Source organism: Onychomys torridus, chromosome 13 (genome assembly GCF_903995425.1).
Source record: "Onychomys torridus chromosome 13, mOncTor1.1, whole genome shotgun sequence".
NCBI classification, from domain to species: domain Eukaryota; kingdom Metazoa; phylum Chordata; class Mammalia; order Rodentia; family Cricetidae; genus Onychomys; species Onychomys torridus.
The window spans coordinates 19,525,628-19,547,118 of NC_050455.1; positions in this window are offsets into that span (position 1 = coordinate 19,525,628).

A 21,491-nucleotide genomic window follows, 5' to 3' on the forward strand; every position below is an offset into this window, starting at 1 on the left:
TAATATGGTGTTTTATATTTTCCAAAACCTAGTTACATGTTGCATGGGCTACTAATATAAACTGTGAAGGTAATTAAGAAACTTTCAGAGAATAGGGAACCCCTAAGTCAACAATCACTACTTACTAACTGCTGTGGAAAATTTCTCCTCTGACCATATTATACCTATTCACTAATTTAATTGTTTCTTCACAACTATGAAGTTTCTATCATGGTTTCCCTCTTATAGATGGAAAAACAATGAGTTACTTTCTCAACATCACACAAGGAGTAAATGATAGAACTTTGGAGTTGAATTTTGCTCTGTTGAAATAACTCAGTGACATTAAATATTGTTATAGAAAAATCAATCTTATATCATGGAAGCTTTTCATTGAAAGATCCAGCTTCCTAAGAGACAAGTATAGAATGCTTCTGAATTTAAGGTCTTACCAGGTGTCCTACCAATATAAACTGATATTTATGGAAATGCAGACGGTATGGTTAAGAGGGTGAACAATGTGATGAACATTTCTGTACTTAAATCCCTGAATCATTACTTGAAGATTTTTCCTTTCAATGGAAATTACTCATGAGTGTCTTGGATAGTTTCAGTGCATTCTATCTGCAAGGAATGAAATGGGTTAAATGGTTCCATTTAAGCTTGTCATAATTTCAGCTTTTCCAACATCTAGCAAAAGAACATACCAGTAAGTGCCAGTCTAGGCTTGCAATTTTTATCCCCCTATGTTATTACCAGAGTGAGTCATTCTAACCAAATGCACAGAGAACAATCCTTCCTGTTGACTTCTAAGAAGGTGGAAATGAATGATTGGGACCCTGAACTCACAGGCTTTTAGAGTTCTATCTCACAGTGATAATTTTGATAAAGCAAAGACAGGTCAACAAATTTAGGAAATGGCTCTTATATAATACCAATTGTTGTCCTTCATAGAATAGTCTATTTTCCAGGACACTTGCACAGTGAAAGAAGAAAAGTCTGAACTGGACTCTTTTTTTTTTTTTCTTGCTTGCTTTCGATTGTAAAATAAGTTTGTTTGTTCTGAAAAGAAAGTTCACTTGAACTCATAGGTATGTGCCACCATACCTGTCTTAGATACATATTCTCCACTGAAAAATATCAAATCACTGAACCTGATGACTCAGGCCTCTAATTCCATCTCCTTGAGAGGATAAAGCAGGGAAATCATAAATCCCAGGCAGCAGAGGCTAACCTATGGAAAATGTAAACTAAATAGGCAGATGCTAGCATGTACAGATGGTAGCATGTACACATAGGTTTTAAATTCAATCTCCTATATGATAATTAATAAAAAAGAGGTCAACATAGCTAATAAAATTACCTGGTAAGGTAAGGTGTTAGTCTCAGTCCATGCCCACTTGGAGATAAGGATTCAGGAGAAAGCTTAGCCTCCATGGATATACCCTATTGCCAACATGTTGACATTTTCTAGATATACTTGCTTCTGGTTTAGGCCTCACACTATGACACAGGCCTGTAATCTCAGTTACTCTAAAAGCTGAAGAAGAAGGATTGCAGGTTTTAGACTTGACTTGGCTACAGAAAGGATCAAGGTCAGACTAGGGAACCTAGTAAGACCTCGCCTCAAAAATAAAACAAAGCGGCATGTACAGATCAGGGGTAGAGGACCTGTTTTATACATGAAAGGCCCAAGGTTCAATCTCTAATAACATAAAATAAATACAAAATAAACCACACGCAGAGAGAGAGAGAGAGAGAGAGAGAGAGAGAGAGAGAGAGAGAGAGAGAGCATCAGGAACACCAAGTGCCTGTGGGGGCTAAAAGGGGAGGGAGCTGCAGAAGCAGCGGTGGACAGGGCTAAAGACAAGACTATGGACAAGAAGTCCTGAACTGCTTAGGGTTTTATGCAACCAGTTGATCCAGAGTTCTGGAGCCACTGCCTGCTGAAGGAGAAGTGGGACCCAGACACTTAGAGAAAGAGCCTTGGGAGTTGTGTGCCAGACTAAGAGACTGTGAGGAAATAACAGGATTCAACCCTGAACTCCTGGCTTCTCCCCAAACACTAAGCCAAGCCATTGGAATAGGACTTGCAGGTCCCAACTCTCTGCTGCCACACCGGGACTGGAAGAAGTTCAGCTTTCAAGGTCCCCAGATAACCTTCATGTCTAAGACAAGATACATTCAATGACAGAGTGAATCACTCAGAGAGAGGTGCCTAAAAAAAATGACAGCCTATGCCTCCTAGATTATAGTGAAAGGGGCAAAAAGCTACTTCTCTCTCCTACCCTAAGAGTGGAGGCTAGGAATTTATTAAATATATGTAAACTGTTCATGTGAAAAGCTCATGGCACAAATTATTGCACTGAAGAGCCAAAATAGTGAACAACAAACTATACCAAGCAAAGAAAAGTATGTCCTGAGAAAACTTAATGTTATCAGATCAGGTTTGCAGTGGTTTATGAACAAGCTCCGTGAGCCCCAGAAGTTCCTCTGAACCCATTTTTGCTACTCACTTAACCAATGTGGGCACAAAGGCCCCAGAAACAAGCTTCCAATTTTCTACCCCTACCCTACTTATTCTTAAGCCATTGATGTAATTGTACTCCATAAAAGGTTCAATAAAAAATTGTCTTCACTAACATAATCTAAAAAATAATGTTCACCAACAAAACTAGTATCCACAGATATCTATTAGGCCCAAGTCTTAAAACTAGGTCAACTGTCAACTTTGCCACTTCTTGGCTACATGTTGAAAATGGGATCTCAAGTCATGCGTAGACTATATAGAACATGATGCTTGCCACCCTGATCTGTCTCTAGTAAAGAACAGCACAGGAGCACTGATCCCAAGAGTGTACAAGGAAGTGCTCTGAACTCTGGGAGTCATGAACATAGACTGTCATGAGCACTGAAACGGGCCTTATGAAGTATAAAAGACACAAAACTCTGTCAGCGTGAGTCTCGCCAACCAAAAATGACAAAACAATCAGTCGAGTTGGCCTCTCCTCTCCCCTCCTCTCCACTCCTCTCCCCTCGTCTCCCCTCCTCTCCTCTCCCCTCCCCTCCTTTCCTCTGCTCTCGTCTCCTCTCCCCTTCCCTTCCTTCCTCTCCCCTTCCCTTCCTTCCTCTCCCCTTCCCCTCTCCTCCCCTCCCCTCTCCTCTTCCCTTATGCTCCACATCTCTCCTTTCTTCATCTTTTTACTCATTGATTTCCAAGGTGATAATGGAGTTCTGAGCAGTATTGGAAAGACCTCACAGTCCTTTGAGGAAGAACAACTGCTGTGAATTCTTGAGAGTAACTGCTGACTGGGTCTGATGACCATAGTTAAGCCACTGGATTTTTGTCTGAAAGTCTCTCACCTGTAAAGCAGGAGGGCCTTCTCGGCTGGTGTTTAAACCCCATGTGTGTGCGATAATACTGAATGAATGCTGGTGCCTTCTTCCTTTCCCTTAGTGTCAGTCCACTGTCACCACTGTTCTGGCCTTCCACTGTGTGACCTCACTGTATTTTGTTTATCCATGCAACCATTCATGAACATGTGGGCAGTGTCTTGAGGCTTTCAATGATAACAGTGCTCAGCACATCTTGTCCAGGTCTTAACAAACAGAGAAACAGAGTGAGCATCCCTAATCTGAAAATTTTAAGTGCCATTTGTTCAAATTCCAGAACTTTTTTTTCTGTGGTGCTACACATCAAACCAGGGAGTTTGAAGGTGTTTGGAAAATATTCTACCACTGCTCTACATCTTCAGGTCTTGGTTTATTGAGACCAGTCTCTCAATGGAGCCAAAGCTAGCTATGAACTAATGATTTGACTGCTTCTATCACTCTAGTACTGTGGTATTAGGCACACTCTACCACATTTGGCTCCAAAACTCCTAAGCAGCAACATGACACTGCACGTGGCAAACCCCACACTTTACCCGAATGATGAGTCACAGCAAGAACACAACTCTGCTTTTAAAAATTATATGACATTTTTATAGGTCACCTGCATAAATGTACATTAAAAAATATAGATAGGTTTTGTGCTTTTCATCCCAAGATGTCTTACTAGTTATTCAAGATACTCTCAACTCCAAACTTGCAAACACTTTTGGTCATGAACATTTCAGCTAAGTGACACTTAATCAGTCATTTAGCTTTCTGCTGTGCCACAACTAAATGTTCTGAATCATGACCATTTCAATGTGTCAGCTTCACTGTGACACCTTTCTAAGTCTGCCCACTTCTGCCTTCTATCATCAGAGGCTTTTCTCTGTCCTGCCCCATCCTGTGGCCATTTTTAAATAATCACTCAGAGGCTGATATTAGTTATAAATGTTTAGCTGTTGGCTCAGACTTATTACTAACTAGCTCTGATAACTTAAATTAACCCATTTGTATTCATCTATGTATTACCATGTGGCGTGGCACTACAGGTCAGCTGGCATCTTGCTTCTTGAGCACCTGGCTCACATCTCTCTCAACTCTACTCTTCTTTTTCCTTTTATTTAGTTTGTCTTTTCTGCCTAGCTATATTCTGCCTGGCTATAGGCAAAATCAGTTCTTTTTAATCAACCAATGAGAGAAACACATATTCATACTGTACAGAAAGACCATGCCACAGCAGTCTTCTCTGACCTCAAGCTGGTTGTAGACCCATCACCACTGATGTGAACTATCTCAGTGCACTCTAGTCCACCTCTACCTTTAATCTATGACATATGTAGCAGATGTAGCTGCCTCTTTAAAACATAAGGATATCCATCACCATTGCTTAAAATCACCACAGGATTTTCACTAAAACAAAATAGATATTATAGAATATACCATTTCTCGCCAATTCTCATTGGAACTGGCCCTACATACATCTTTGAATCAACATGAAATTACTCCTTCCTGCTATTCACGCTGACCTTTTTACAGACTTTTTACCATAATGCTTCTTGCTCAGAAACTTTACAAAGCAAGGCTTCATTTTCTCATTTAGGGCTCATATCAATGGAGTATCAACATAAAGAGCTTTCCTGGCCCTCCAATCTGAAAGAACAACTTCATGTCATTCCCCATCCAACTAAACAAAAGTCACTCAAATACCCCATACTCTGCAACAAATGTCCTTCCTCCTGGCTAGCTATTCTTCTTCAGACTTCACTGACAAAAGGTTTATATACCATAACACCAAAACCATCTATATATGTAGAATTTATTGGGGTTTATTGTACTTACAACTTCTAATTTAAGAAATTTGGGCTGGGCAGTAGTAGAGCATGCCTTTAGTCCCAGCACTTGCGAGTTTGAGGCCAGGCCAGCCAGACCTACACAGAGAAACCCTGCCTTGAAAAACCAAAAAAAAAAAGAAAAAAGAAAGGAAGGGAGGGAGGGAGGGAGAGAGGGAGGGAGGGAGGGAAAAAGGGAGGGAGGAAGAAAAGAAGGAAGGAAGGAAGGAAGGAAGGAAGAAAGAAAGAAAGAAAGAAAGAAAAGAAAAGAAATTTTCCCTGCTCCAAATCACCTCTGTATGTCTGTATCCATCAGCAATAAGTGAGCAATAGGCTTCCATCAGTCTCCCTCACCCTTTGGCAGCAACTAACTTACTTCCCATTGCTATGGATTTGAATATTCAAGATAGTGAACATACTTAAAGTTATATAAAGCACACCTTGGTATAGAAGTGTTTTCCATGTTTAGTAGATTATAGCACGTATCAACCTATATTCTTCTCCCTTGACAGGTGGGATGCCATGATACTGATACAACACATGTTGTCCACCTGACAAATAGCTACTGGACACTGGGATTATCTCCTCTCTGTCTCAGTTCTTCTTTCTATGCTACTATGAATGTTTGAGTTAATGTTTTGTCTGAATGTCTATTTTTATTTCTCATGAGCATAGGTCTAGCAGTTGTTAGCTGGCTCTTGAAACTAGGATGTCATTCAGTCATAATAGGAGCACATACTTCTGACCAGCACATGACAGATATTGACCTACATTGGTTAATTCACATAAGATCCCAAAGCAGGGTTAACCAGAGCTGATTATGTTGTATATTATCTAAAACTCTGGGGTCATTTACACTTCAACTGCCTAGCAAAAATCCCCTAGGGAAAAGCTGATTTTGTAAGCTAACTTTCACAATAAATAATACATACTGATAATTACTCTCTGAACGAGAGATCTGAACTAAAAAAAAAAAAAAAAAAAATACACAAAACAGTTTAACAGAAAGAGCAGATTCATAAGTAAGTATTCAAAGGAAGGCACCCCAGCTCTGGACACTTAAGCAGTTGATTCAGCCTTCAGGAACCCTGGAGAGGATTCCTTATGGAATCAGTGAAGAAACTCTTTCAAGCCAAACATGTGAGGTCACCTCAGATGTGCTGAGACAGAAGACAAAATAAATGAAGCCCATGACTTTAAATATTTGGACTGCTGTTTACATCAAAACCAGAGTCAAATATTGTTATCTTCATAGCTGTGGGAATGCATCTCCAAATCCTTTTAGAAGTGCATTTATCTCTCAGCAAGGTTGTTTAAGACCATCAAAGCAAAGAGCTACCCCAGTGGAACCGGACCAATGGGCCGTCCAGTGCAGGATCTTGCCTCTGAGCGTAGCCAGTGAGGAATAGTGTGGAAAAAAAGGCAGAAGTTCTTACTGAAATGCACCTAATTGTGCAATGTCAGGGCAGGGGGCTTGCAGCAATTTCTTCTATGCCCAGCTGGTGCCCAGCTTCTGCCCTGAAGCAAGAATCCTGATGGCCCTTCTAAGTCTTAGCCAGCAAGAGTGGCTGCAGGCTCCTGTGCAAAAACACCATTTCCCTCCCCTGGTGTTTTAGAAAAGAAGGTTGGATATTTACCACCCAACACGTCTGCTGCTCTCACATTACAGTGGGCCATTAGCCTTAATCCATTTGCAAAGGAGAAGATCTTCAGGGAACTGGGGTGTTTAAGTTGAAAATGGAGATAATTTGCTACCACTTCCTCAAAAATATTTATTTTAGTTTGAAGCCATCTTTAATTTCTTTTTTATGGAAAATGGACATTGTTATTGCATTGCTTAGCTGTGTGCTCTTAAACAAAGCTGGCATCCCCAGACAAGTCTCTGTGTATCACAGGCAAGCCAGCCAAAAGCAAAAGCAACGAAGAAAAGTTGGGGAGCAGACAAGTTCCTCTGCACTTTGTGGATGCCTTTATTTCTAGGGTTGTGATGAAAGAAAAGCAAATTATTCATTCATTTATTATTTCATAAAATATTTAGTACTAAAACTTAAGCTAGATCCTAGGAATTACTATGGTGAAGGAGACAGATCTTAGGCATGTGGCCATAGGGTTTGTATTGCAGTAAAGTGATTGGGAAAGATGCAAAGGAATACACTAAAGAATCTGTATTTATGCATCACTCCCATGGCAGGCCTCACATAATAAAAGTAAGAAAGAGAGGGAATAAAAATAATGTTCTACCAGATAAGGAGGATAAATCATTTAAGATATTCCAACAGAGAGCAGAGATGACTGAACAGAACCACACACCAAGTCTCTGAGGCAGCAAGGTACTGGATACTTCAGAACTGAGAAAGGACATCATCTCTGAAGAAATCTGACATGGAATGACCCTAAAGTCCAGACAGTTCTATCCTACACAGCTTTATATGTAACAAATGAAAGTTTAAGTTTTATTTTTATAAAATGGAAAAGGAAGCACTTGGTGCTGTCACCAAATCAGTTAACAGTTGCCTCATAGTTCCCTGAATAGAATAACGTTCTCTGGAGCAATTGACCTAGCTTGCTGTTATCATACAGCACTCCTTGGAAGTGACCTCTTTCTAACTCTGTGTGGTCCCATCCTAGACACAATCAGGGGAAACATGTGGCTACTGGAGCCATAGAGCTGCTCCTTCTGGGATTCTCAGCTGTGATATGAATGGCATATTTCTCTTATATTTGACCTTAAATTAAACTTGATAAATTACAAATGTAGCCACTCACTGATGTTCAGAAGTCTAGATGCTGTTGCTTTCGTAGATCTGATGTTTTGGTCCAGAGGTCCTGTTTCTATGCCTTTCCCTGTGTCATAGATGCTGCTGGCCTTAGAGCATTTAATCCTACCGGGTAGTTCTTCTAACCCCTGAACTCAGGTTTCCTCTGAACATTCAGTTAAATTATGTAAATTCATTGTTTTATGCTTTGAAATTAGCCAGGAAATGTCGCATTGAACTTAATCCAAAATGGAGTAGAAATAAAAAGTGGGAACTTCAGAGTTTTGGAGTTTGGCTAATAAACAAGCATGGTAAAGGCTTAGAGCAGAGAAAAATGGATGTGAAGAGTTTCTTGTTCAACGAGAGACAAGGAAATATAGTCAGGTTCATAGAGAAGACTTCCAACATCTTTCTCTGTCCTCCACTTATGCATTCACAGGAGCAAGCATGTGGGCATCTGTACACATAACACACACACATATACACAAACACATAAGACACACACACAGACACATAATACAGACACAAACATAGAGATGTAAACATACTCACACAGAGAAACACACACACACACACACACACACACACACACACACACATATAGGCACAAACAAGAACATACAAAATAGGCACACACAGAAACACAAACAAACAATTTCAGCTTCACCTAATGGAGATCTCAGAAGATAACTCCAGGAGTATGGAGCTACATGTGTCTCTGGCCAGTGGAGCATAAGATTTTGGTGTACACAGAAAACGAAATGAGAGTCAGGTGGTGGTGGCACACACCTTCAATCCCAGCACAGCCAGGCAGATCACTGTGAGTTCGAGGCCAGCCTTGCCTACAGAGTGAGTTCCAGGACAGGCACAGAGAAACCCTGTCTCAAAAAACCAAAAAAAAAAAAAAAAAAAAAAAAAGAAAGAAAGAAAAGAACATGAAATGAAAAGACACACCGAGTTTTGTCTCCAATGTCATCTCTTTGAGAACCAAGGGAATGACTCCATTTAAGTAGCTAATTTCTGCTTGTCAAAATCCTAAACTCTTCTTGCAACCCCTCTCAAAGCTGTGGTTGGGTTTTGAGGTGCCTCCCCAGCCTCCTCTGCTCTACCTGACAGCCTGAGCCTTAGATAGTAAGTAGTTTCCACCAAAATGATAATGACCACTGCTCCAGAAGGGTTTTGCTGTTGGGCAACACTGGAAGATGAGCACCAGCAACCTGGAGACCCACATATGGGAAAGCCCAGCAGGTGCTTATAGATAAAGCCCTTCAAGGAGCATTTGCTGGAACAGCTAATATTTAGGGACCAGGTTCCTGAGGTTTTCTAAATGAAAGAATCATTCACACTGTGCTTGCATCCTTCAGCCTTTCCCCAAGATCACGTCAGATCATTCTCTGGGGCATCTGACTCCACATTCCTTTTAGACAGAGAAACAGATCTGAGCTGCAAACATATGGGGACAATCTGGAAAACATAAACAGAAAACTTGTTTCCTGCCTTAAAGGAACACTTTAGATTTGCAAAATATTTAAATGTCAGTGTATAGTATTTAGTGACAAAATAGATAATAATAAATAAATAAAAACTACATCTAAAGTCAAGAAATGCCCAACTGTGCATCTTACCACAGGTATGGTTTGTTTAGCCTGTATGGTCACTATTTAACAATTAGAAGATTTCATGTAGTGATTAAGATTTTTAGCTTCTTGCACATGTGGAGGGGGTGTGGGGGTTGAGTGTCTCTCTGTGTGTGTGTGTGTGTGTGTGTGTGTGTGTGTGTGTGTGTGCAGGCATGCGTGTGCCACAGCAAACTTCTATATAACAAAGATCAACCTCAGATTTGCTCATTAGGAGCCATCTAGCTTGATTTTTAAGACAAGATTTCTCCGTGAAACCTGGGCCTCCTCTTCAATCCTGCTAGTGGAAACCAGGAACCATGAGTCTCTGCCTCCCAGGGCTGTGATTACAAGCATGTGCTACCACATTTGCCTTTTTAAGTGAGTGATGGACTCAAACTCAGGTCTTTACGCTTGTGTGGCATGACAAATATTATATCAACTGAGCTCTCCTGATTTTTAACTTTTTCTAATAATATTAGAAATACCGATGGCATGCTGAGTTGTGGGAGCCCATCTAGGAGATCAACCCCCACATTTTACGACAGGGTACTCTTGAGGAGAGAGGCTCAAGAGATATTAGAAGGATAGAGGGGAGACAAACAGATGGAAACAAAGGATAGCTTTGGGAGGGCCTGGATCATTATTCATTGGTCCCTTCTGTCTCTTCTAAAGCAATGCCAAGGGGTGGAGCAAAAGACCTCCTCCTAGCTCAGCCAAGTGCAGACCCTTCTAATCACCTTGTAACCATGCATGTGGTCAAGCAATCCTCTAATGTAGCCCTGCTGGGTGAAGCAAGCTCAGATCTCACTAGGAAACCTTTGTGGGTTCCCACAATGAATGGATTCCTTGCAAGGGGATAGTAGAGCCTTATGCCTGCCTGGGATTCTATTACTTCCTCAGCCTCATGATGTCACCTTCCTTATTTCTTGCTGCCCATATGTGGCCTCTGAAGTATTTGTTTCTGCATGTCTGGCTCCACAAGTTGATAGAAAAGCAAAGATGGAGTTCAGGAATCAAGTATTAAAGGAGAATGTAGATTGAATATCAAGATTTTCAACCATTGTAAATTAAAAAACAAAACAAAACACTGGACTTTAAAAATCTCTAGCCCTAAATAAGAAAATATGGCTTTTATTTACTTTTCTTTTCTCTGAAGTTGATTCAGCAGAATTCATTTATGAAGAAAGTAACTAGCTCTTCTTAAAACCTGGGACTTTAACACATCAAGAGAGAAGTAGAAAAGCTGGGGAGATATGTTCAGGGCGCTGCCACCTCTGAGCTCTTGCAGAGTAGTGAAGGCTACAACTACAGGTGTTTCTGAAAGGAAATGGCACTTATCTATCCAGAGAGTTCACAATTGAGTAGAAAATGCTGGTTCGCAGATGTGATGCCCTGGAAACATTAAAAGTCAGAGTGTAAAAGGGTGTGGCAGGCAGGTGCATGTCCCTCTATGAAGCCCAGGCAAGGGACTGGGCTACAGGATGCTGCCACGGATGGTGGACTCCACTATTCAACATTCTATGGACTTGTAAGAAGTTTAGTCCAATTATAATCTGAGGAACTCAAAGGGGACACTTCCGTGATTACACTTTGGGGTTGGTAACCATAACTCTTCTTTCACCTTGGCAATTTCAAAGCATAACACTTAATTAGGGAAATCCAAGGCTTTGTGCAAAATGAGAGAAAATAAAAGGGGGTGGGCTAGGTTTAAAAGTGAGGGAGAAAAGTGGAGAATGTCTAAGCCAGAGTTTCTAAAGTTGGCTGCAGCAGTGTTTCTGAGACCTAGCCATTAGTTCTTAATCTCATTGACAAGATCAAGCTTCCCTGCACAATGGGACTTGGGACTTGTTATCTCCGCTTCATTGGCCTTTTTGCCAAGAATAACAGGTCTGATAAAACAGAGACTTCAGTCAGCAGGGAAAGAGGACTGGACAGGGAGGCTCTGGGGACACTGGGGCACAGCAACAGCATTCCCCACAGAGCCTGCAGGCTGTTTATTCTGTGTCTAGCACTGAAGAGCAAAGAAGGGTTGGGTGTGTGTCTGAGGACAGTAGGAAGAAAGTAGGAAAAGAGAAAGGAGAACAGAACAGGAGAAAGAAGGGAAAGAATTAGTCAGGGGATGGAGGTAAAGGAGGTTTTTAAAATAGATTAAAATTTTCTTTCCACTATGGAGTTGTTGTCTCAAACACAGAAGCATTAAGTGACCCTGCATAATATTTTCTCACTTATATCTGCAATGTTTAGGGAGGAAACTAGAGGGTATTCTTCAGCCAGCCTGGTTTAAGGGAGCCAATCTCCTTAAACGAGTTCTAAGCCTTTGTCATATGTCTTTCCCCCATGAGATCCTAGTCCTCTACCCAGACATTCTGCCCTCCCTGTGCATTTCATCTGAATGTGTGGGCTGGAAGTTAGTGAAGAGAGGGTGTGACACAGAGCAATTCAATCATCTGAAAATGTCTACCATGTATTCATCACCCTTTTATATGGAGTGCATGGCTTGAAGACCAGAGAGTTGAAGTAAAGGCCATATATGGTGATAGAAGAGGTTTTGTATGGAACATCTGTGGAAAAGCCTGTGAAATATGATATTGATAAAGGAAGGACCAGAAGTAGAAAGTAGGAAGGTATGCCACATAACTGACTGCTATATAGGATGCTTCATGATTAGAGATATGCAGTTATACCTAGGGAACTTGGCCCTTAACAATGGTTTCCTAGGCTCAGTCAGACCTTCTTCAAGTCTGTTCCTATTACCCTGTGGACTTCTCTTTCAGTACACTTTGCCCATTCCAAGACAGTGAATCTGAGGGGTTTTTCTGGGCAGGTAGTGTGACTTCTCTGATTCACCAACTAAGGTTTCATTGTGAATTTCTACTTCTCTAGAAGCACCTATTGGTTATAGTGGGGTCAAGGAATCTTAGGAAAAGTGACAGTGAGAAGTTGCAGTGGTCTCCTAAGCAGGGATTGAATTAGCCTGCCCTCCAGCTGAGATCACCTGCTGAACACCTGCTCAGAAACAATGCATCTGTTCCACCGAGTGTGTACCCATCAGCTTTCCTCTCCTTTGTCCCTCTACCACTGCTTGCCTGCCTGCCACACTCACCTGTGTTATAAAGTTCTTCATTCTTTCTTGCAAACATTCCCAACCCCATGGCTTTGATTTCCATCTCTCACAGCTTTGTGTAGCAACCCAAACTCTAAGTAAACCCATGTCATCTTGCCTTCTTTCCCAGTTTGAATAAGAATGGCCCCTATAGGCTCAAAGATTGTAATGCTTCCTCACCAGGGAGTGGTACTATTTGAGGGAATTAGGAGGTGTAGAGTAAGTGTGGCTTTGTTGGAGTAAGTGTGTCTCTGTGGAGGCGGGCTTTGAGGTTTCAGAACCCCAAGATGGGCCAAGTATGGCTCACTCTCGCTCTCTATCTCTTCCTGTTGCCTGTTGTCCCAGAGGTAGAACTCTCAGCTCCTTCTCCAGCATGTCTGCCTGCATGTCGCCATGCTTCCCACCATGCTGATAACAGACTAAACTTCTGAAACTATAAGCCAGCCCCAATTAAATGCTTTTTTTAAAGAGTTGTCATAGTTACATTGTACCTTCACAGCAATAGAGCAGGGACAAGGACACCCTCTTCGTATCTCTTATGAACCATAAGAGTCTGTGAGATCATGGAAACAATTTTTAAATACACATCCAGCTTCACCCATACCATTACTACCTTTAGTGCATATACTTCCTATCTTACCAAGCCTGACTTTGTATCTCTTTTATGTTTGTCCTCTCTTTACCATGTTGGCCTAATAACCCCTCTCTTCCCAGTATTACACTGAAAAAAATTAGAAGGTATCAACCTGAAGTTTCCATCCAAATTTCCTAATCAATCACCATACATTCCTCCTTCTTCATCCCTCTGTCCTGGTAATGGTAGATTCCTCCTCTTGCAAGCCTCTCTATCCAAGGCATTCTATCACATCTCTCCCTACCTTCTCAGGGGCTTCCCTTTTGGTCATTCCTTTTTGCCCTTAGCCATCAATTCTTCGTTTCAACAAACTGATCACATTTCATATAAGCACAATGCCTCCTGTATGTTTTTGTTTGGTTTGGTTTTGTTTTGTTTTTGGAGACAGGTTTTCTCTGTATAGCTTTGAACATTTTCTGGAACTCATTCTCTAGCCCAGGCTGGTCTCGAACTCACAGAGTTCTGCCTGCTGCTGGGATTAAAGGCATGCACCACCACCACCTGGCTCTGTATCTTAAGATAAAAATAAAGCAAACTTGTATAATACCAACCCCCCTTGACTTTACTAGGGGTTTCCATGGAATAGTCTACCATGCTGTTTCTGTCTTCAGCTTTTTCCTATCTTGTCATTTGTTTCTATCTGACTTCACAGTGTTTTGCTAAAACTGGTCTTCATTGCTGTAACACTGACCTGGTCCTTCCCATGCTCTGCTCTTTCCTTTCCTCACCCACTGGACATTGTCCTCCATGTCTTCCTCCCAAAGCCTGTGGCTACTGCACACTTCTTTCTCCAGGTTCTCCTTCCTCTGGCAGCTGACTGTCACAGTCATTTGGTACTTTTCTATATTTTTCCACATTGCTAATTTTTTGATCCTATTGCTTTAATTGACACAATCATTTTTAATATTTTTTTCCAGCATGGTTCTAAATATCTTCAAGAACCTTATATATGGAACCAAACCTAAGAAACACTTTTCTACTACTTCTTTCTGAAGTTCTGTTCTTTTTTTCCATGCAAAAGAGAATGGTCTTGATTATGGTATATGTTTATCATCTACAAAATTCTTTATTTGTATACTTCCACAAAAGAAAGAAGAGGCTTGAAATGTGTGTGTGTGTGTGTGTGTGTGTGTGTGTGTGTGTGTGTGTAATGTGTTTGTTCCATTTATTACTTTAAAAATAACTGCAGGCAAATTAGGATCTCACTAGATCAGAGAGAAGATTCATCCAGTATGTTAAATCCCCCCAAAGATGTCAAGACTGTATTAAAACCGAAATGTCTCTCTTCTAGGTTGTCATGGTCAGTTCTTTTCCCAGGCACCAAGACACAAGTGTAGCTGGAAGTTTTCCTGTGTCCCACCTGGTCCTGCAGCCTGGCAGTCTTGCAGCCACTTACAAAATAACCACTCAGAGACTTATATTATTTACACACTGTATGGTCTATGGCTCAGACTTCTTTCTTGCTAGCTAGCTCTTATAACTTAAATTAACCCATTTCTGTTAATCTATGTTTTGCCACATGTTCCATGGTTTACAAGTCGGCTGGCATGTTGTTCCTTGGGTGGCAGGCTGGCATCTCTCTGCCTCTCCTTTCTCCTCCTGTCTATCTCCCTAGGATTTTCCCACCTGGCTTCATCCTGCCCTGCCATAAGCAGTTATTTATCAACCAATCAGAGAAACACATACTCTCAGTGTACAGAAAGACATCCCACAGCACACTAGTACTGAGGAGCTGTGCTTCTGGCAGTCCTGGCTTGATCAGAAACTGCCACAAAGTGGAATACCTAGGTACTTTAGGTGCTATGTAGAGTTCAAGTTACTGGCACCTGAGTGAAGAGAACAAATTCCTATGAGGAGCAGTGAATAGCTGTATCACATAAGCAGTGTGGGAAGAATCCCAAATGAAATGTCTTATATGGTCATTTACCTATCATGCAACTGAGTGTGGGTAATTGACTTCCTCAATGGTGCCTCAAGAGATCTGATAGCCACACTCCTTACTCTCTTGGCAAAGCGTGGGTTGGCTTTCTCTACTTCTCTCTCTAGAGTCTCCTGAGGAACATCCCTGGCTGTAGAAGATGACCTTCAGTAAGTTATTTCTCTTTCAAAATTTTAAACAGTTGTTTGATTTTATTTATTCTCCCTAGAGATGTAGAAAGGGGCACAAAGATTCTGCCTCAGTGCCATAACTAAGACAATAGTCTTCAAACAATATACATTGAACAGCAGGCCTTTGTCAGACAAAAAGTTCCCTTAGTATTTACCTTCAAATGAACTGGATGCTAAAGACATAATACTTTTCTAACTGCTATTTGCTTATTTATTTTTTATTAATCCATATATTAAAGTCTGAATTCCATACCTACTATAAACTATAAATATAAATGGAGTATATATTCACACATTTATTCAAAAGGCTGAACACTGTCATCTTAGTTTCAGTGTCTGCCTTGACTATGAGAGTAAGTTCCCAGCCCACTGATGGTTAAAACCATACTCCTGCATTTTGTATTTCTTCCAGAAACCCAACTTTGCAAATGATGTCCTGTATGTTGGTTAGCAGCATGGTTTTATCAAGACCATAGATGTTGGTTAAACAAATATTTAAATTTCAGTCTAGGGGTGGACTGCTATTTTTCCATGCCATAGAGAGCAGCTACATTTGATGATTTGCTGTGATATCTCTTCCTCTCTCCCTTCCTCTTTCTCTCACAAACCGCTTGCTTATTATTTCCCCAAAGATAACTATAGGACGGATTTTGCCGTCAAGATAGCTCATGCCTCCAGTAGCTCAGGAAGGCAGTCTGTGTGATGCCCGTGATTCCATTTGTCACAGAGCCTTTATGAGGAGACAGAAGATATGACTTCGCCTCGTTTTTCATTTCCTGTTATCTCTGTGATTTCAGTCTTCAGCTGCTCTGTTTTCCTGTACCTAAACTGGAGCCGACATTATCAGAACACCACCTGCTACCACCACTGCAGCTGGGGCTGTCAGTAGTTATAGGAGGAGCAGCTGGGAGCTCTCTCTGTGCCTTACCAAACTCAGTTCATGGTGATGTCCACGGAGGCAGAACAACAAAGTGAAGACACTAAATTTAAAAAAAAAAAAAATCTTCTAGGGGAAGAACAATCCATCAAACACATGGATGGAGTAATTTCTGACCTGTAATTCCTTGGGTCAGTGGCAACATGCAAGGCAATAGGAATCTTTGCAGTTGCAGGGACAATATTCTTAGCCTTGAATGTTGGAAATCTTAGGCTGTGGTGTGGAAGCCAAAAAGAAGTGATGGAATGGTGTGTGGGAAGGGTGCTAAGGTCCTCTGACTGAAAATGTGCAAAAAGAGGCAAATGTTTGCAGCAAGGCAAAAGGGCATGGTGAACTGAGGTGATTTAGAGTTTTCAGAATAAATCAAGTAAAGGAAGAGCAGGAGATAAGCTTTGGCATTCAGAGAATGAGAGACAAGATGACTCACCAAGGGACTATGTGACAGGTCATCAAAGGATCATGTGACCACTAACCTGGGGAGGATTTGAATGTGGCATTGAGAATGAGGCATTGGTGGCTTCAGACAGGCCTAAAGTGCTTTTCACTGGTGTCTTTGCTTAGAGTTTATGCCACCCTGGAGGCATCACTAACTTGGGTATGCATTTCACACTTCCCCTTTGTATTTAGAAGGTGTCTTTTCTGTGCACATAGCTTCTCTATTAGAGGTTCTTATCACTTGGAAAAACTTTAATGGGTCCATATTAAATGAGCAAGGGAGGTCACGATCATGATGGGGAAATCTACAGAGACAACTGAACCAAGCTCAACAGAACTACAAGCTCAACTACAGGTATAGTAGCAATGGTGTTGGTCTTTTTTTCTTTAGACTTACCATCCTCTCTGCTCTCTCTTCACATAGTCCTGCTCAGTATCTAGTTATAACTCAAACTGATTTTGGACTCCTACTTGTACTCTACAGTGTGGTCACTAAATGCCAATCTTGATCATAGGCTCACACCTTTAATTCTAAAAGGACAGTCTCAGGATGCCATACCACTCCTAAAGTAGTCATAAAGGGCTCCAGCCTGCAGTAGGGAGGATCTACTAATATCTCAGAATGAGTTCCTAAGGCTTATCCACCTATGAAGAAGCTCATCCATCATATTTCACATGTTTCTGCAACCTAATATTTTTACTGAGTTGAGAACTCTCTGTTCATTTCAGGTCCCTGGAATGGAAGTTTTCCTGAGATTGAATTGTTTTTCATGTTTCTTTAGTGTCTGTTTTTGTTGTTGTTGTTTTTAACCCACCATCATAGAACTTATGGGATCCAGAAAGCCAGCTCAATCACCAGGAATAGATCCTGATCACACTGCCAAGAGCCCCTCAAACAGACCAAGCTACACAACTTCTCCACTGTGCAGAGGGTCTAGTCCGGTCCCATGCAGGTTCCACAGCTGTCAGTCTAAAGTTTGTGAGTTCTGTTGAGCTTGGTTCAGTTTTCTCTGTAGATTTCCCCATCATGATCATGACCTCCCTTGCTCATACAATCTCTCCTCCCTCTCTTTGACTGGACTCCCAGAGATTGGCCTGGTGCTTGGTTGTGGATCTCTGCATCTGCTTCTATCAGAACATACTTTAAAACCATTATCAAACACCCTGGACCTAGATGAAACCCAGGGATCTGCTTTATTGTCTTGTATTTTTCCAGACCTTTCAGCTTTTTGAATTCAGGCTTGTTGGTTATGATAACAAGGTCAAGTTGATTTCAAGATAACTCACATCCCAGCTGTATTTGGAGAACAGTGTGCTGCAGAGTAGTTTGGAGTATGAGAGAGAAATGAAGAAACTTGTGGAAAGACCCATTAAGGGTTTATTGTCATGGAGACTTTAGAAGAGAACCTTTTGAACAAAGATGGGCTAGACCTGGTCCTGTGATGCTCCATCTTGTGAACACACTCATATTTCTTAGCATATTTGTACAGTCAAATCATAAACACCACAGAATGAATGGCTTATGAACCACTGAAATAGTTTGTTCAGTTCTTTGAATAGAAGACCAATATTGAAATGCTAGCAGAATCAGCAGCTACCATACTACCTCATACTTGACTACCTTCTGAGTTTTGTGGGGTCTCTATTATACAGACATTCATCACATCACTAGGGATTTACCATTGTGACTGAAATACCACCCTAAACCCCTGTCTCCTAATTCCATCTCCCTGAGAGCAAGGGCTTCATACAAACTATGGAGATATGGAAACATTCTCTGTGAAGCACTGGGCTTCTGTTTTGTGTTTTTAACATTTCCTCCAACAAAAGGCACTATCTTTGTTGTTATACACACATCATGTAATCTATTGCATAAAATAAAACATATGATTAACAGTGATTCTCCTGATACTATATATGTGATCTTGCCATCAAAAGGACCTAAATGGGATGATTCTTAGAAAGGAATACTTTGCAAGGCACTGAAATCTATCTGATGATGGAGAGATTACATACAGGTTTGGTTTTTTTTTCACACTTGGTAGAGCAAGAGAAAGGGGAAGAGTATATATAAAACTATATATACTTGAAGGACTATAAATAGCCTCCTCAGAAACAATAGCAGCCATTAGTACCCTTATTTTTTAATACTCTTCACCTAACTTAGTTTCTGAAACAAAAGGGAATTCCAGCTGCTGAACTTCTTTCTCTGTGCCATCTAAAACTATTATTGATGTGTGTATGTGTGTGTGTACACATGTGCACACAGATATGTATGTACACCTGTGTGTGGTTATATGTATATGGATGTATGTGTGGTCATATGTGGTGTGTGTGTGTGTGTGTGTGTGTGTGTGTGTGTGTGTGTGTGTGTAGAAGTAGGAGGTCAACATCAAGTATCTTCCTAATCAGTTGCCCACCTTTAGTTTTTGATACAGTCTCTCACTGAACCTGGACCTCTGTGTTTCAGCTAGGCTGCATAGCCAGTGATTTCCAGGGTTCCCCGTGTCTCCAGACATGGGGTTATAGATATGTGCCACCATGTCCGGCTCTTACATGGTGCTGGGAATTCAACTCAGGTCCTCACACTTGCATGCCAAGAGCTTTACCTAATGAGCCATCTCTCCAATCCCACCTTTGAGATTTTCCTGGAACTTCTGATAAATTTAACACTAAACTGTGGTGATTGAGAACTGAATTCTCTCAACTGTGAAGGGCTGCAGATAATTTTATGTGTTCCACAAGTTCCCAAATAAAATTGAATTCCATAGTGACAGAGTGATTCCCTTTTCAATTCTCTTTCTGATCCTTCTGATGACACGAAGGATAAATTCTCGGTCTGGAAATGAACTACTTTCCCATTTCTCTAACACTTGCTATTCTTTACTAGCAAGGAAAGTGCATGCTAGAAGATATGGAACATTTCTAGACATTAGTTATACTTAGTTATATGATATTCCAAAAGATAAATTCAGAGTTAAGAAGAATGAACTGATGATATATAAATGTGGACTGAGATTTTATTCATAGAGGGACAAAATGACACAATAGGACTCTAGGAATGGGACGAGGGGTGGGGGGATCTATATGAAAATGCCAAACTGAAAACTCTGGCTCATTTAGTCAGAATCTCAGCATTTCCATTAGGCTTCAGAATCCTCTCTCATGTTTTTTATCACCTTTTGCCTAAAATAATCATTCAATTGAAGCTCAGCTTGATTGGCATGACAGTAAGTACACAATCTTTCAGGATTGACAATTACATGCTGCTGCCACTAGTCTCACTGATATCTTAGATTCACATAAAGGAATGAGTAGTTTAGCAGAGGGTGGGATGGGCAGCAGCCTTTACCTTTAGGAGTGGAAGCTGTCTAGAGAGGAGCAAGACAGGCAGAGATACACGATATCGAATACACAGCCTTCTAACCTGGCCTCTCCATTTGCCTCCCTGTGCTGAGGACCAGCAGAAAAGGAGAGGGAGATCAAAGACCATATGTTTGGTTAGTTTTCCCAAAATGAAGTGGAATCTTTTTTTTATTTCCTTTCTTCTCACCTATTAACACCAGCATATTGTATTCCCTACAATAAATTTGACTGTGTAAGTCTTTGCAAGAAGACTGAGGCCTTGTTTGGTTTTGCTATTGTTCCTGTACAGAGTATAAAAGGGACATAAAATGTAAGTGAATCAAGCCCTCAGCTAGCATTTAATTGATAAGAACTAAGGCTAATATTAGATAACAAATAAATGGTCTGTTGCACAGGCATTTAATTAAACACCAAATTAATGCAGTAATGACCTACTGGAACTAACAGCCAGGAATGCTTTGCTGCACTCCAGCATCTGGATGCTTTCACCTTCCAATTCCCCTCCTGCTCCCTTCTCCTTCCTCCAGAGACAGAGATCATAAAGAATTCACTCATCTCCTCTGTCCTCCTGTTCCCATGTCCCAACTCATCATGTGCAATAATCTACTTTGTCCAAGAAAACTTGGCTATTTAGCCATCTCTCTCTCTCTCTCTCTCTCTCTCTCTCTCTCTCTCTCTCTCTCTCTCTCTCTCTCTCTCTTGCCCATGATTATGCCCCCACTGTCTGCATTTGGGACTATTTGAAACCATTCTGTAACCCTTGGCTGATTGCATCCTGCCTTAAAGATTAATTGCAGACAGTTTTTCAAATAATGGTCTCAGGCAGAGCATGTAAAACCATAAAGATGAGTTGGGGAATCAATATATGGCTTTATCTGGCTCTATTGGGAGCCTAGGTCACACAGTAAAACACATAATGTGCAACGGCGACTAGCATTTCTCACTCCTGTCTCCCCTTGGAAGTCTCATACTGTCATCTGAGTATTACACATGCCAATAATTCAAAGATAAATACTGGAGACATATTTGAACACCCTTTATAGGCAGGGACCACATACTTTAATGTAAAGAAGTTACCTTCTTCCTATGGTCTGAGATACTCTGCCTTTCCTGGATAGTCACAGGGACATCATGCTTGGAGAAGCTCTGTTTTTCTAGGCTGTTTCTGCTTTGGGGAAAAACATTCCAAGTGCATGTAACCTACTCTACAAACAGGCATGTCTACATCAGTCTAGTGTTGAACCTAAAAATGAGAAATGTGGACATTGACCCAGCTGCGAAACCTTTGATCTACAATCTGTCCTGCTTGCAAAATATGATAGGGAAATGGTGGCACGGAACTTGTGGGA